The 15,446-nt window shown below is 44.0% G+C and overlaps 1 pseudogene; it reads left to right on the top strand.

Moving 5' to 3' along the window:
* On the top strand, positions 1-13,357 carry LOC115773791 (acyl-coenzyme A thioesterase 1-like; annotated as a pseudogene).
* Positions 13,358-15,446: the final 2,089 nt, after the last annotated feature.

Raw genomic sequence — 15,446 nt, forward strand, 5'->3', positions numbered from 1 at the left:
TCGAGTGCGTGCAGCCATAGACATACACACTTAGACCGCCGCCATATTGGATGTGGCAAAATCGGCAAACAACATGACAGAGATGCTGCGCTCTGGTGCTGCGTGGCGTTGTTGGAACCATTTTACAGTCAAAACGGGATCACATGGTTTTACCTTTCACAGGTAAGACTGAAGAATTGATTTGGCCATTCTAGCAGTTTGAAAACAGGATTTTCAGACGCTGCAGTGACACTGTGGAGTCCTGCGGTGCACCTCCAAACAATGAAGTCAATCTACATTGGGCCGAACTAACAAATACAGATATGATACAAATACAGACTGATTAAGGTCAAATCAGACCTTCTGTTTGCTGCTGAGTATTTTTGCATTTGTGCTTCTTGGCCCTTGTTTTTGTGTAGTAGTAATAATAGGAGCATTTAATTTATGAAGCACTTTACAAAAGTTGGATACAGCGCTTTTTTTTGTTGTTGTTTTACCTTTTAACCATAATTTTTTATTGTATGCAATAACGTATGGATTATAATTTTAGTATACAGTTTTACTGTTAAAAGAAAATGAAGTAGATCAGTTTCTATTGCAGTTTCTTATTTTAATTCATAAACCTGCAGATGTTATATCTACATGTCAGGATCTGGTTATTGTAGACGTTTATCATGGCAGTAACAGTGTTACAAACATCAGTAGCTGTAAAGACTCATAAAAACATTAGAAATACAATTATGCTGCACCCTATAACATACGTGGATTTAACATTTTTAATTATCAGAGAAAGTTAAGGAAGTATTTTGTGCCTGGCAGTTTCCCAGTGTTTATTAGTGCATATTTGAATGTGTGAATGAAACGCACTAAATAACTTTGTAGCTTTATGAAGTTCAGTCCATTCACTTGGATTAGTTTATATCGCAGATCTGCCACATCCAATATGGTGGACGTGCTGACGTGTCACAGCAACAGGCCGTCTGCTCAGTGCGGCTGCTTATCTGTGTCTTTGGGTGCAAAGAGATGTTTTTAGCAGAGCGGCTCTGAGGCGTGTGACCAGGCCTTACCAGCAGGCTGATTTTCCATGATTTTTTTTCTCTCCAGTGCAGTGGAACTAGGAATGTGCAAATATTCACCCTCTAATTTCAGTGACAGCTCTGGCTTCCAGCAGCTGTGTGTTTCCAGTAGGTTGTGAAGCTGCTTGAGTTTAAATACCTGGGGTCAACCATCCAAATCAACTGACAGTGAAGAAGAGAGTGGGTGGAGACGAGTGTCAGGGGTGATTTGTGACAGGATGGCAGCAAGAGTGAAAGGGAACGTTTGCAAGATGGCAGTGAGACCTGCTATGATGGATGGTTTGGAGATGGTGGCGCTGACACAAAGACATGAGGACAACTTGGAGGTGGCAAAGCTTAAGATGTTCGGATCTTCACTGGGGGATGGACAGGATTAGAAAGGAGTCCATCAGAGGGACAGGTCTGCTCATAAAGGCGAGGCTGAGATGGTTTGGACATGTGCAGAGGAGAGATGGTGGCTCTACTGGACAAAGGATGGAGCTGCCAGGCAGGAGGAAAAGAGGAAGACCTCTGAAGGTTCATGGATGGGGTGGAGGAGATGCAGAGGGTTGATGTGAGAAGGGAGGAGTATTTCCTTCCAATTACAGTTGGTCTTTGTTTCTTCCTGAAATTTCTCCCTTCTGCAGTACACTCGGCATGTGTGATGTAGATTATTAATGATGAAAACAAAGAGTGCAAACAAACATGGATTCCCTCCTCTGTGGGCAGATGTTTAGACTGTGGCCACAGTAACTTCAACCTATAAATCACTGACAGGACAACCTGTCTGTTACTCACCTGTCACACCTTTTCTCTCCACAGAGCCCTGATGCAGGTCACTCCTCCGATCCTCTCAGTCACCCGGAATCGGGCTCTGGTTGATGAGAAGTTCAAAGTGCTGGTGGAGAATCTTCCTCCGGGATGTCCGGTAACCGTCCGATCCCTCCACCGCTCCGAGGACGAGGATGACTGGGAGGCCTACGGGCACTACGTCAGCGACCACAGAGGCATCGTGTCAGGTGGGCTCCTCTGTTTTCTTTTTTCACATTAAGAAAACAGTTACCTGAAGAAAAATTAACTAAACCAGTTAAGGGAATGTGAAGATTGGACATTATGAATGATGAATGATGATGAATGAAGTTTTATTGCCATGTGGGTGAACAAGTTCACACATTGGAAATTGCAGTTACAGAACACCATCCAAATACACAAACACAACACACATAGGGGGATATGTGTCCTTGGGTCATGCAGCCGTTTCTTACGGCGCTACCTTTGGCAGGAGGAAAAACAACACATCATGGGGAAGTTAGGTTAAAAAAAAAGTCATCTGGTACAGTGCTCAAAAAGAGCACTATACCAGGGTCCAAAAAAACCACCTTAGCAAAGCATTTGCACATGTAAAGCAAGGACAGCGGCGGTAGGTGAGGTCAGGGCGGGAGGGGATGCAGAAGGAGACGAGAGGTGGGGGCATTGTGGAGCCAGATGCCAGGTTCCAGCCAAAACAGTTTGCTGATAGTGGTGGAATTTCATCAGCGGCCGTGATACACCAGACCCAGCTTCACAAATCACAACGCGGAGTGGGGGGGAGAGCAGCCGCACACAGTGCCCTGGAGAGAGATATGGTTGCCAACCCAAGGCCGGCAGGGGAGCCGAATTCCTGATAACAGAAGTTGTTTTGGAACAGGCTGCTTGTTTTTCCAACAGCCTTCAGTCTTACTGGGAAACCATTCAAAAATCCAATATTCCAAATTAGTTGATTGCCGTCCTCACTGTGCAGAACCGAACTATATCTCCTGATCTAACCCCTCTCGCCTGCGAGCTCGCTAATCTTGCGGCTCAGGTCCACCAGGCTTTGAGTCTGAGTTTGTGCGGCTCTGCTCAGCCCTTCCACCTGGGTCGGCAGCCTCTGCAGATGTCGAACCGCCGTCCAGATTTTCTTAATTTGCCAGTAAAGCAGGTATCCACCGAGCCCAAACAGAGAAGATACTGCTACCAAAAAGCCGAATATGTAGGCGTCTTCCACGTCTTCCACTCCAAGGGCCGAGAAGCACACAGGTCTCCACGAGCTCCAAGAGTCGATGACGTATCCAACCGGGTCAGTTCCACTCGGACACGCAGGCTCCCCTGTCCCGGATCTCATAGTGGAAAAAATTCGATCAATGATGGAGAATGCCCAGTTTGCCAGATCCATGTTTCAATCTTGTTCTTATTCGGACAGTGTGTAAAAGACGCTCTCACAGCAAGCAGCAGCGGAGAGATGGGGAGGGCAGGGAGAGAGAGATAGTGCGACCGTCTCCGACAGAGCAGGAAGAGAAGAGGTCCAAGAGGTCTGTGTCTTGTTGTGCAGAGACATCGGCTGAAGTTAAAAATTACACTGATGGAATGCACTTTGACCACACTTTCCTTCTTTCCTTAGTGAAATTTTGCACAACGTGAGACAAACAAACATTATTCAAGTCATCAGACTTTGGTGGCTGGCACACTGTGGTACCTGCAGCCCATTCGGGTCACACATGTGTGGTCCAGTTTTTTTTTTTTTGGTTTGGTTTTTTTTGCATTTTTGGCCACAGCGGCTTTTTATCGGCAGCAGAGAGAGACAGGAAATGGGGGAAAGACGCAGGGGAAGACCACTCGGGCAAATCGGCAACAAGGCCGGGACTCAAACCCGCGCCACCCACACGCAACGCGGCATATTGCATGTGGTCGCCGGCTTCACCACTAAGCCAACTGGGCACCCCTGTGTGTGGTCCAGTTTAACTGACTCTGTTACACTGAGCTGAGCACGTTGTCTTGACTTTTTTTTTTTGAGCAGCATATTTTGGTAGCTTGAAGAGAGCAGAGGGTCAGAGGGTGCCGTTTTTATAAATGAACACATAAATGTTTGATTAGGCCAGTGAAGGCCGCGCCCCGTTAGGTTCGGCTTGGTTAACGCCAGGTCTCTGGCAAATAAAACCTTCATTGTAAGGGACTTCATCACTTCCAGTATCCTGGATTTTCTCTGTATAACGGAGACCTGGATCGAGGCTGGTGATTCCAGTGTTTTTGTGGAGCTTTTACCGTCTGGATTCTCCTACTTAAGTTCCCCTCGGACTTCCAGACGCAGAGGAAGTAGCTGTTTACAAGAACAACTTCAAATGTAAGCCACGTCATATACCATCCTCAAGCTTCGAGGTAACTTTATTTGAAGTGAATTGTTCTAACCCGGTGCTGTGTGCCGTCGTCTACCGTCCCCCGAAATTGACAAGGACTTTCTAGGTGAATTTTCTGATTTTTTTATCAGGTATAATGACTGAGTATGATCATGTGCTTATACTTGGAGATTTTAATATTCATGTATGTTGTCCTGCGAAACCGATGGTGAAGGACTTTCTTACTCTTATAGACTCTTAATTTGGTGCAGTGGGTGACCGGCCCCACACATGAACATGGTCATTCATTGGATCTTATTCTCTCTTATGGCTTGCCTGTGACTGATCTAGAAATAGGTGATAATATTATCTCTGATCATATGCCTGTCTGTTAAATGTTGTTCTATCTGCTGCCACAGTCAAACCTCTCCTTCCCGCTGGTCGTGTCGAGTTTTTAACCTCTTCTACTCTTGCACAGTTTTCTGCTGCCTTTGAGCAGCTTAACATTCCCTCTGACTTAGATACAGAGCAACTAAGTCTCTGGTTGACGGATCTTGTAAGTGTATTTTGGGATGCTGTAGCACCTAAGAAAATCATGCAGTCCAAAGTAAAACTGATCCGTGCTTAATGAACAAAACTCGCACCGCCAGGCGGGAATGCCGTAAGGCTGAACGTAAATGGAAGAAGGACAATTTGCAAGTTTCCTTCCAGATCCTCAAAACTGTTGGCGACACTATCAGAACACCGTCAGGGAAGAAAAAAGGGAATACCTATCCAAGATTATTGTGTCCCATCGTGATAACTCACGTATGTTGTTAAAATGATTGATTATGCCCTTAATGCCCCGCAGCCTGCCTGTGTAGAGGCATGTCCTAAAGCATGTGATGATTTTCTGCACTTTTTAAAGATAGGGTAGCTGCTGCAAGAGCCCTTATTTTACCACCTATTTATGATCCTTCCTGTATGGCTCCTTATCCAGCCCTGTTTGAAAAATTTGAATCAGTGAATCTGACTTTTTTAAAGGATATAGTCAAACATATCAAGCCATCAGGGTCTCCTCGTGACCCTGCTCCCCCTCAGTTTCTTAAGGAGGCCTTTCCCAGCATAGGACAGATTATTCTTGACATTGTAAACAACAGCCTGCTGTCAGGTACAGTTCCTGCGAGTTTTAAGCACGCTGTGGTGCAACCTCTTCTTAAGAAACCCGGCCTTGATCAAACAGTTTTAGCTAATTTTAGACCTATTCTAAGTTGCTTTTTATCTCCAAAGTTTAGAGAAAGTTGTTTCCACTCAGGTTACGTCCTATCTAGACGAACATAACATTGCGGAAGTTTTTCAGTCAGGTTTTAAGGCCCTGCGCAGTACGGAGTCTGCGTTAGTGTGAGTTTTTAATGATATTTTCAGGGCGAATGATGCCGGGGAGCATGTTGTTCTTGTTCTCCTCGATCTAACTGCAGCGTTCGACACAGTGGACCACAGTATTTTATTAGCTCGTTTACGAACCCAGTTTGGCTTCAGTGGCACCGCATTAGAATGGCTTAGGTCTTATCTGGCAGACAGAACCATGTCTGTAAGGTTAGCCGATTTTGAATCTTCATCTGCTTCCCTACTTTATGGGGTCCCTCAAGGCTCAATCCTCGGTCCCCTGCTCTTCTCACTTTACTTGCTCCCATTGGGCTCAATACTTAGAAAACATGGGATCTCCTTTCACTATTATGCACAGATAGCCAGATATACATGCCTTTAAAAAAAGGTACACACTCAATTAAGCCGCTATTTGCTGTGTCTTGAAGACATTAAGGCATGGATGCCTTAAATTTCCTAATTTTAATGATAAGAAGACTGAGGTAATGTGTTTTGTCCCAGTGGCTCCTACACACCATCTTTCATTGACCTGGGGCCCTTGGCATCTTATTTAAGGCAGACCGTCTCAAACTTAGGTTGTAAAAATTGATAGCGACTTTAAAATGATTCCCAGGTCAGGGCAGTGGTTAAGTCCTGTTTTTACCATCTTAGGCAACTGGCAAAGATTAAACCGATCCTTTCAAAACCACATTTTGAAACAGTGATCCATGCCTTCATTGCATCTCGGCTTGACTACTGTAATGCTCTTTACCTTGGAATTAGTCAATCCTCCCTTAAGCGCCTTCAGCTCGTCCAGAATGCTGCTGCGCGGCTTCTGATGGGGGCCAGAAGGAGAGAGCATATCACTCCTATTCTGGCTTCACTACACTGGTTGCCAGTACATTTTAGAGTTCATTTTAAGATTCTCTTGTTTTTAAATGTTTACATGGTCTTGCCCCATCTTATCTCTGTGAGCTATTAAACCCATACCTCCCAGCTCGTTGCCTCAGGTCGGCTGATCACCTGCTCCTAGAGGTACCAAGGTCGAAGTTGAAGCTCAGGGGTGACAGAGCTTTTAGTGTTGCTGCTCCTAAACTATGGAACAACTTGCCGTTGCATATTAGGAGCGCTCCTTTATTGGCGACTTTTAAAACTGCTCTTAAGACACATTTTTATTCCCTGGCTTTAATACATGCTGAGACTCGTTTTATTCGTATTATTTGTTTTATTGTGTTGGTGCTTATTGTCGTTGTCATTGTTATGTGTATTAGTTTATTTGACTCTATCTGTACAGCACTTTATTGCAATTGCTATTGTTTTAAAGTGCTTTATAAATAAAGTAGTAGTAGATTAGTCAGAAGTAGTTAAAGCCATATCCAAGGCAAATGAAAGGGCTACCCAAAATTTAAAGGGAGCGCCTTTATTCATATATGCAAAATCAATTTTCTTCACACTGTGTCAAATAACTTTCACACAGTCCAACCAAGCTTTCTCTGCCTCTGGTCCACATCCAAAGCTGTGTTACAGCAGGCAACGTGATCTTTGGTTTCTAGGTGCTTCTTTATTTTGGCACCTTAGGTAACACCTCCCGAGAAATGACACCCACCGGCAGAAGGCTGCTGACGTCCCCGGTCTGATGGAGGCATGACTCAGCTTTCACTCTTCTCTACAGAGGAAGAAGATCAGTCTGTCTTCCTCACAAGTGTCACCCTCCTCGCCTTCAGTCAGGCCCTTGGTGTATACTAGTACAGAAAACTTCAATTTAATTCATTACTTTTTGTGCTAATCCAATAATTAGTAAGAATAATGTTTGACACCATGTGAAAACCACTGTGCTAGGCCGGGAGTCCAGGAATTCTGGACTGGAATATCAGATTCAGGTTCAATAAAGCAAAATAAAACCGAATAAACTTTTGGGTTTTTTCTCTTGTAGTATCAGAGGATTTGAGTTTCGGAGGCACGTACACGGGAAAAGAGCCCATGGCTTTACTGTGGAGCATGCGGCCCGTCCCGGGCAGCCGCCCTGGCCTCAGGTAACAAGTGTTCAGTCTTGTAAGCGAGCTCGTGACATGGCTCTATAATGAGTTTTAATTATTGGATCAAGATGTCATCGGTCTGCATACAATGGCAAACAGCAAAGGCTGTTAGTCTGTGTTACAGATACAGACAGAAATCTGACACTTTCATAGGCAGGAATCTCAATTATGCTTCAGTACATGTAAAAAGACCTTTGGATGGCACCAAAATCCTGCCCTCATCATAAAAGACGGGTGAATGAGGAAGTGGGTTAAATCCAAATATGAAGACATGAAACGCAGCATTAAACTTATTCTGTGTGATTATCTCTTGATGTCGCTCCAGAACAAGCATCAAGAAGTAATGAATATTAATCTTCATATTATGGCATTTTAATTGTACTGTTTTGACAAAATGTGAACACACAGACTGAGTGCTGTTGACATTACTGAGGCTTTTAAGTAGTCGCTCCTCAGTTAATATGCATTAATCATCTCTGTACAATATCGCAGAGAGTCCAGACATCCTATATACCTGTGAAAGCGCTGACAAGGGAGTAATTTTACTTCTGATAGTTGAAGTAAACTTTGTCAATAATAATAATAATGCAGGACTTGAAGTTGCAGTGGAGTTTTTTCAAAAAGTGTTGTTACTTTTACAAAAGAGAGGATCTAAACGGTTACTGCGGCTAAAGGTGTCATTTTGATTTTCCTTTAAAAATATATTTTTGCCAAACACTGCAGGTTTAAATATTTCATGTCAGGTAAAAACGAGAAGAAGACGAAGGATGTACTAACAAGAACCCCCCCCCCCCCCCCCCCACCCGCCCCCGCACCCATCCTCGGTCCCCCCCTTCGACCCCCCCCCCCCCCGCCCCTCACACCACCCACCCCCCCCCCCCCCCCCCCCCCCCCCCCCCCCCCCCCCCCCCCCCCCCCCCCCCCCCCCCCCCCCCCCCCCCCCCCCCCCCCCCCCCCCAGCACTCTGAATAACTAAGAGATGGTCCAGGTCATCTGATCCTGTCTACCTATAAGCTATATCCAAAAGGAAAGCTCAGAGAGGGTGTCTGTCTCCCAAATCCAAACTGGGAGCTGGTTCCACAGTAGAGGGGCCTGAAAGCTGAAGGCTCTGGGAGCCAAAGGTATATGGTCCTATGAGGTCTTTAAGATATGATGGGGCTGCGTAGGATTTTAAACTGGCTCTAAATGAAACAGGAGACAGTAATGAGAGACTAATACAGGAGAAATATTCTCTCTCCTTGATCCCTGATAGATTCTGATTTGCTTTTATTAACGGGGCGTCTTCCTCACATGCAAAAGTTAGTCATTGCAGGTGGGTATCTGCAAATGTATGCCGTGTCTTCTAATATACCTTAGGGAAGCATGAGTAATGTAAATGGGACTGGTCCCAGTACAGAACCCTGTGGAACTCCATGACTAACTGTGTGGGCTGTTCTTTGTTTATCCTCTCATGTCATTACTGTTCAGGTTAAGGAAGCAGAATGTGTGCACCCCCATGGTGGTCAACATCTCGGTCCACAGTGGACACGAGGGCTTCAGGGACCGGGCCCCTCTGGCCTCAGCAGTCACAGAGAGATGGTACATGGCTCCTGGCGTCCAGAGGATCGATATTAATGAGCAAGGAGTGCGAGGGGACTCTGTTTATACCTCCAGGTACACCTGCGACACCTGAAATGATGGTTTTATTCTTTTTTTCTCTCTCTAAAATATGGATTTTGTTCATCGTTAGTGGCTGGGGTTTTCCTTTCTTAGTGGTGAAGTGTGATTGTTAAAGTGGACCTGTTCTGCTTGTCCTTATTGTCTGTCTCATGTATACTCTCACAGTGGGGATTTTCATAATAAACATGGCCTAGGTTTAAAAAGAAGGTCAGCATATCTACAAGTAACCCATGGTAACAAAGTAAAAGCTCAGGTTTCCAGGCTGCTCTAAATGCTCAGGCTTTGAACAGCATGTGGGTGGGCTCTGTGCCTGGTGTGACCATATTAGGGATGTCCCCTCTCTTTGACATTATACAGGTCCAAGAGTAAAAAAAAAAACTGTCCTCCTTCTGAGCTTTTGACTCACAGGGATTACTTGCACCAAAGTCTTTGTCCCGTTTGTCCACCTTCAGGTCCGGGACCCTTCCCTGGGCTGCTGGACCTGTGGGGAGGTGGTGGAGGCCTGGTGGAGTATCGCGCCGCCTTGCTGGCGTCTCATGGTTATGTTCTCTTGGCGCTGAATTATCTCTTGCTTAACCAGGAGTCGGCAAATGTGTTCACATACTTTGAGGTTTGTGTGAGAAATATAATATAACCTGTCCTGCTGCACCCCTACGTTTTCTGACTCCACTCAATCTCATATCTCCTTCTAAAGTAATCAGTTAACAGCAGAAAGGAATTAATCTGATTAATCTATCATCCAAAATCATGTGATGGATGGGGGGGGTTGTTGGAGCCTATCCCAGCTGTCATAGAGTGAGAGGCAGGGTACACCCTGTACAGGTCGCCAGCCTGTCGCAGGGTCGAGACAGACAACCATTCACACTCACAACTACAGACAGTTTAGAGTGGCCAGTTAACCTAACCCCAGTAAGTGCATGTCTTTGGACTGTGGGAGGAACCCACACAGGCATGAGCAGAACATGCAACTCCACACAGCTAGAGGCCCAGACCAGGGTGGAATCGAACCCAGACCTTCTAGATGTCCTTCTAGCTTTGAGGCAGCAGTGCTACCACCGTGCTGCCATGTATAATATTTAATGTTCTAATTTCCTGATATCTACCTCTCTTCAGACAGCGTTTAATATTATTAAGGACCATCCTCAAGTGATACCAGACAGAGTTGGAATTTTGGGCCTTTCCCTCGGCTCACTCGTGGCTCTCAGCTTGGTGGCCTACAGCACCGTTATCAAGGTCAGTGTTTTTTCTTTCTTTTATCCTTAAAGGGGACCTAAGGCCATTAAGCCACTCCCCTCAACCTGACTCCAGGTGGGGCCCAGGTATCCCTGTTCCAGGGTGCAACTTAAATTTCTTATTGCCTTATTATTATTGCCTTCCAGCCTCGTTGTGTTGTTTGCATCAAGCTGCAACCACTTTTATCTACCTGGGAGCACATTCATGTCCCAATTTGCAGACCTAAACAGGTGGGTCCCATGCTTTTCAGTCTAATAAGTTATTATTAACTGTTTATTAATTGCCTAAATATGTGTGATGACAGCCAATTTTCAAAGGTACGTGTGGATGAGGACAACAATCTGATATGGAAATATGCCCGCTCTGGAATTTATCGCTGACCCCTCAAAACTGTAGAAGTGAAGTGCTGTGAACTGAGGGCACTCGATAAGCTGGAACAGTTTAGTATTTGTAATATTTTTTTAAAGGTGTTCTTTATTGACAGGTAGGAAGAATTAACTGCCCGATGTTGCTGGTTAACGGCTTGTGACGATCAGAGCTGGGCCTTCGGTTTGAGACGGGCGGAGGAAGTGAGGTCACACACACTGGATGTCAAGAATACTGCAAATTTAGCAATTCTCATCTGAGTATTAGTACAACACTGTGAGGGGCAAATCACCATTCAAAGATGTTACCATTTAAAAATAAGAACCTGAGGTTAATTTGAGGTTGACCTCTGACCCTCAGATAGCCAGAATGATGCGTGAAGTTGGAAAAGAACACCTGCTGAGCAGATTAGCATACCCAGGCAGTGGACACCTGATTGAACCGCCGTTCTTGCCTCATTTTAGAGCTACGAACTTCATCATCAGAAACAGTAAACAGAAAGGTCGGTTTCACACACACGAACAGAGGCTCTGACTTCCTGTCTGTTACCTGCTGTAGAGTCTGGTAATAATGACACAAGTTCACATCAAGCACAATAATATATACCTCTGAAGTTTAGACTCAGAAATGGACGCCACATTACTCCCATAAAGAAAAATTGTTGTTTTTACACTTAATGTTGTACTGTAGTTTTCACACAGAGCTGGGTTAGTCTGCCACAAAAGAGAAACTGTAAGAGACTGTGTGCGTCTAATGTGTGCTGATTGCGGATCGCTCGTCAACTGAATCTTCCTCGGTCAGAAGGAATAGGCCAACTCCAGTGGTGCCGCTTAGAGGGTTTATTGAGGAGGCGATAGAAGCAGGTACATGGGAAATGATGAGGGTACAGAGGTTGTTGTAAGTATTTCTAGGTGCGTAGAGGTGTGCGTGTGTGGGTGTGTGTGTGGTTATCTGAAACAGAAAGCGAACAATAAAGTGTATATTAATAACCATATCAGTGGACTACAGCTTCACATGGATGCAGTATGAAAATGACCTGCAGTAGCACTGAAAATCCCATAGAGGGCAACATAACACCACACATGAATTATCGACTAAGTGCCGTATACGCCACGTGACGAAAATTATCAGAAAGTGAAATGAACGGTAAATCTAACAGTTGCTATTATAATCAGGGCATACTTGTCAAAATATAATACAGAACTTAAGTTATTGTCTTAAGTAAGCCAATGCAGAAGCAGTAGGCGGATAAGATATGAGGACAATTTTACCACCTGAGCTAATACCTAAAATAAACACCAATTTGGGTCAAAAAACTATACTTACATCATAAGACAAACACACAGCACTCATACACACAAGGTTAAAAGGGGATTGGCAGTGGATGGCGATTCCTGCTCCGTGGATGCTGTTCTCACGGCACTGAGCCCCACCGAAGCACACAAACCTGGCTACCTACGAGCGAGTAGAACTACAAAGCAAACAGGTGCATCATGGGTAACGTAGTGCCAAATGAGGGCACGGACTTTTAACAGAAACATTTGGGTTTTGATATTTATTAGTCAAATATGCTGTGTGGTGTGTGTGTGTGTGTGTGTGTGTGTGTGTGTGTGTGTGTGTGTGTGTGTGTGTGTGTTGCAGTGAAATATCTGTGGGGAGGACAAACCAAACCTCACTCGGACGCTCAGGAGGACTCCTGGAGGAAGATCTTGAGTTTTCTGCAGCTTCACCTGTGCTGCGCCCCGAGTCTCAAAGCAAAGCTGTGAAAGGTCACATGATGCTGTTCAAAATATTCCCATAATGTGCCTTTTTAAAAAAAAATTTTTAATGAAATGATGGAACTTCAATACTTGATTTGTAGTTTTAAAATAATATTTTTATCTCCCTCTGAGTTCCTGAGGGGCTCTGGATGTTCTAAGACACGTTTAGGCAACATCACATGGAGATCTGGGGCGGGGCCACTGGATTGGCAGACTCAGGTGGTGGTCCCCATCTTCAACAAGGGGGGCCGGAGGGTGTGTTCCAACTATTGGGGCCCTGATTATACAAGGGAGGCAGGAGAAAACCGAATATACACACACACACACACACACACACACACACACACACACACACACACACACACACACAGCTCAATGGCTGCAACACTTAGAGACAGAATGAAGAGTTGAGTCATTTGAGAGGAGCTCAGAGCAGAGCTGCTGTTCCTCCACAGTTTGTGGTGTTCAGGCATCTGGGATACCTGCTGGCTGAGGTGTTCCAGGCATGTCCTACTGGGACGAGGCCCCAGGGCAGACCCAAGACATGCTGGAGAGGTTATAGCTCGTGGCTGGCCTGGGAACACCTCGGTGTCCCCCCCCCGGCTGAGCTGGTGGAGCTGGCTGCAGAGAGGGAGGTCTGGGTTCCCCTGCTTAGGCTGCTACCACCGCGGCCCGGCCCCAGATAAGTGGAAGAAAATGGATGGATTGATTTTTCTTGTTTAATCTGAAAATAATCTTTAGAAAACAAATGTACTATTTTTGCAAGTATTGTTAGTATTTTTTGTTTAAAATGTGACGAACTATTTGGTTTATTTACTTGTGCTCTTTACCCTTTTTTTTTTTTTTTTTTTTTCTCTCTCCTCCTTTTTTTGCTCTCTTTCTCTCCCTTTTTCTTTTCTTTCTTTTCCTTTTCTTCAGCCTGTCAACTCTGGCACAGAGTTTGTTAAATTGTATGTTAAAAATAACTCAAATAAATAAAATAAAGGGTCAAACATCAACAAGAAGAGCCTATTGAGAACCTATAGAGCTCATCTTGAAATAGCAAATATGTTTGGCACAACAACGCATTCAGATCACAGTTCTGCTTGCAAGATCTGCCAGACATGACAGGCTTTAAAAAAGACAAAACAAATGTACTGATACTTTGCATAATATTTTGTATATGCAGTACTTTCACATGTACTATTACAAAAATAATAGCTCATCAATTAAATAAAATACCAATTGATTTCCAGTGAAATTTTTAGATATCGTGTTCTTTGATATAGAATTATATCAAAGAACAATTCATCAGCCCTTACAGAATACTGATAAATGTTTTAACACCAGTGTAATTATGTTTATTTTAATGTGATTAGTTTCAATAGCTCAGAGCTTTTAAATAATTTGTTCTTAGTGAGTGTATGTTTATGTAAGCAGTTAAAAAAGCAGGGGTCGAACAACTGAAGAGAAACACGTCACAAAAGTGCTGAAACATTAAAATTGTGTTGAAAAACGTTGACTTTTCTGTGTCTGCAGACAAATGCTGTATCAATATAATTATATATTAATATTCCTGCTTGTGTCAGCAAAAGAAAAGATATTCAGACACAAATTATAACCATATTTGTAAATATGACAGAACTCAATTTTTGTTCTATTAAGAATGAATGAGACTGACAGTTCATAACAGAGCTGTTATTGGCAGAGAGCAGCACACCTCTGAGATCCTCCAGGATGAGTTTGAGGCTGAGGGTCACACATGCAGACAGGCAGCATTCAGGAGGCCAGAGTAACCCTAACCCTGCAGAATCACTGCAGGAAATAAAGGGGTGCTAATGCCAAGCTAATAAATGCAGTCTTTACTAATTTTGGGTCAATGATGCTGAAAATTATTGGTTGGCTCATGTTTGCATGAAACAAGATGAGCGAAACCAGCAATGACTAAAATATGTTTGAAACTCTGATTTTTGGGGGGGAAAATGCCCAAGTGAGGTAGGTGCTAGCTTTCAGACAGCAGCTCTATTTAAACTTTCTCAAAATGATCACAAAGTGAGACAAAACAATGATGAAGAGATGCAAGATTACCACAAAGACACATCTTGGCTACAAATTGATGATAACCAAAATGTGAAACAACATAAGCAGAGATGCAACGCAGCCAAATCTGGGACACAAAACAAGCATAAATGCCACTGCTGCTGATCCTCCAGCTGCAGTGTGTTCTCCCTGCTCCTGCTGGTACGGTGATGGAAAACTGATTAGAGATAATGTGCAAAATACAGTGCAGGTTTCCATGAGTGGATCATGCTGACCTCTGCACCTCCTTTTGGAGTCACAGCAGCAGGAGCAGGGAGGAGTAAAACTGCAGCTGGAGGATCTGCTGACAGAGGTGGTGGGTCTGCAAACCTAAATGCTTAAAGTACTAACAAAGTTTTTGAAATTTGGCTCATAATATGAACCCTCGACTACGGACAAATCTTTCAGAGATTAACTTTGTAACTTTGTGATTTGTGCTTGCATTGTTGCAAAGTTGTAACTTTGTAGCTTGTATTCGTAACTTATTAACTTGTATTCTCAGAGAGAAAACATCTATGTTTGAGTTGGAAAACACAAGAAATACAAATCTTAAATTTATGCATGTTCATTGACTTACAATTTAGACTCCTACACATACATTCTTTTTGACAGTTATCTTACCCCATAGTTTCTTGAAAAAAATTAAAAGTTTTACATGAAAATATAATGTCCACTACAGAGGACGCACTGCACAGTGAGTACACAAACATCAGAGAGGGAAAGGTTCCTGCAAAGTTTGCTCAGAAACAGGAAAGAGCTAGAGGAAGTTGTGCTTCACATTGAGGCTACATGCAGGAACGTTGAGGGAAATGTGATAGGCAGGCA

The sequence above is a fragment of the Archocentrus centrarchus genome, chromosome 23 (assembly GCF_007364275.1).
Source record: "Archocentrus centrarchus isolate MPI-CPG fArcCen1 chromosome 23, fArcCen1, whole genome shotgun sequence".
In the NCBI taxonomy this organism is placed as follows: Eukaryota; Metazoa; Chordata; class Actinopteri; order Cichliformes; family Cichlidae; genus Archocentrus; species Archocentrus centrarchus.